This window comes from Capricornis sumatraensis, chromosome X, assembly GCF_032405125.1.
Source record: "Capricornis sumatraensis isolate serow.1 chromosome X, serow.2, whole genome shotgun sequence".
NCBI lineage: Eukaryota > Metazoa > Chordata > Mammalia > Artiodactyla > Bovidae > Capricornis > Capricornis sumatraensis.
This window is the reverse complement of record NC_091092.1, coordinates 102,499,201-102,502,035: the sequence shown is the minus strand read 5'-3', so window position 1 is coordinate 102,502,035 and position 2,835 is coordinate 102,499,201.

The window sequence follows — 2,835 nt, the reverse complement described above, 5'->3', positions numbered from 1 at the left end:
GTATGCTATTTTATATATTTATTGAACTTTTTATTTTGTATTGGGGTATAGCCAGTTAACAATATTGTAATAGTTTCAGGTGGACAGCAAAGTGACTCAGCCATACAGATATATGTATCTATTCTCCCCCAAACCACCCCCCTATCCAGGCTGCCACATAACATTGAGCAGAGTTCCCTGTGCTATACAGTAGGTCCTTGTTGGTTATCCATTTTAAATATAGCAGTGTGTACATGAGTTTGTGTCATCTTTGATTTCTTTCATCAGCATGTTATAGTTTTTGAAGTATAGGTTTTTATCTCCTTAGGTAGGTTTTTTTTCCTATGTATTTTATTCTTTTTATGAGATGGTAAGTGAGATTGTTTCCTTAATTTCTCTTTCTGATATTTTGTTGTTAGTGCAATAGATTTCTGTGTATTAATTTTGTATACTGCACCTTTACTGAATTCATTGAGCTCTAGTATTTTTCTGGTAGCATCTTTAGGATTTTCTATGCATAGTATCGTGTCTTCTGCAAACAGTGACAAATTTACTTCTTCTTTCCCAATTTGGATTCCTTTACTTTTTCTTCTTTGACTGCAATGGCCAGGACTTCCAAAACTATGTTGAATAAAAGTGGTGAGAGTGGACATCCTTGTCTTGTTCCTGATCTTTTCTTTTTAATATATAATCTTATTGAAATCTAGTTGACTTACAGTGTTTCAGGTGCACAGCAAGGTGACTCAGTTATACAAATACGCATATTATTTTTGAAATTATTTTCTATCATAGGTTATTACAAGATAATGACTATAGTTCCCTATGCTATATAGTAAATCTTTGTTGCCTGTTGCATATCTATTTTTTAATTAGATATCTAACATTCTATTCATACTGAGTAAAACAAGTGGAATCAAAATGTCATTTTTTTAGTTAGGCAAAAATTCATAGGTTTTCTAAAATATATATATTATACATATTTATATGTATACAAAAGCGTTTCCACTATACTTGATAAAGGCTTGAGAAAGAACATTAAGAAAGAGAGATGGGGAAATTGGAGAACATAAACTAAATGAAATGGGAGCACTGACTATGAAATAAAAAAAGTGAAACAAACTAGATAAAAGTAAAATATCATCATATAGTCCAGTTGTTTTTAAACATGACTGCTCAGTAGAAACATATCTGGAGCTCTGGAGAAAAAAATCAATACCTGAGCATTTGTATTTTTCAAAAAATTTCAAGATAATTCTGATATGCATCTGGATTTTAAATGATTGCAGGTTTTTCTACTAAATGGTAGTTTTAGTGATATAGAATTCCATTATTTTTCTGTTGACCAGTCAGGATACAATGGTATTAAGTGAGTAAGTCACATAATCACGAGAGTAAAAGATGTTTATCAGTTTTCACAATCAATAGCCAGACAAAAAGTAAAAGACAATTACAATTGCAAGTCATAATGTGAACAGGATTAACTTAACAGTATAAAATAATTACATACAATTTGGTGGGGGGTAGTGGTCAGGCAGAGTGATGTGGTAAGTAGAAGTTCATACATGCACATGTTTTAATCCACCCAGCCAGTCTGTGTCTTTTGGTTGGTGCATTTAATCCATTTACATTTAAGATAATTATTGATGTGTGTGATCCTATTACCATTTTCTTGTTTTGGGTTTATTTTCTGTAGGTCTTTTCCTTCTCTTGTGTTTCTTGCCTAGAGAGGTTCCTTTAGCATTTGTTGTAAAGCTGGTTTGGTGGTGCTGAATTCTCTTAACTTTTGCTTGTCTGCAAAGCTTTTGATTTCTCCATCAAATCTGGAGAGTCTTGTTGGGTAGAGTATTCTTGGTTGTAGGTTCTTCCCTTTCATCAGTTTAAGTATATCGTGCCATTCCCTTCTGGCTTGTAGAGTTTCTGTTGAGAAATCAGCTGATAGCCTGATGGGAGTTCCCTTGTATATTATTTGTTGTTTTTCCCTCATTGCTTTTAATATTTTACCTCTGTCTTTTTGTTTGTTTGTTTAGTTTGGGCTTCTCTGGTGGCTCAGAGGTTAAAGCGTCTGCCTCCAATGCCGGAGACCTGGGTTAGATCCCTGGGTCGGGAAGATCCCTGGAGAAGGAAATGGTAACCCACTCCAGTTTTCTTGCCTGGAGAATCCTGTGGACGGAGAAGCCTGGTAGGCTACAGTCCATGGAGCCCCAAAGAGTCGGACACGACTGAGCAACTTCACTTTCACTTTCACTTTAGTTTGGTTACTGTGTGTCTTGCTGTGTTCCTCCTTGGGTTTATCCTATCTGGGACTCTCTGTGCTTCCTGGACTTGGTTGACTATTTCCTATTACTATGTTTGGGAAGTTTTCAGTTATTATCTATAATATGAATGTAGGTGCATTTAATGTTGTCTAAGAGGTCTCTTCGGAGAAGGCAATGGCACCCCACTCCAGTACTCTTGCCTGGAAAATCCCATGGACAGAGGAGCCTAGTGGGCTGCAGTCCATGGGGTCGCAAAGAGTCGGACAACACTGACCGACTTCACTTTCACTTTTCACTTTCATGCATTGGAGAAGGAAAAGGCAACCCACTCCAGTATTCTTGCCTGGAGAATCCCAGGGACGGGGGAGCCTGGTGGGCTGCCGTCTATGGGGTTGCACAGAGTCGAACACGACTGAAGTGACTTAGCAGCAGCAGCAGCAGCAGCAGCAAGAGGTCTCTTAGGTTGTCTTTATTTCTTTTCATTCTTTTTTCTCTATTCTGTTCTGTGGCAGTGATTTCCACCATTCTGTCCTCTAGGTCTTTTATCCATTCTTCTGCCTCAGTTATTCTGCTACTGATCCCTTCTAGTCTATTATTCATC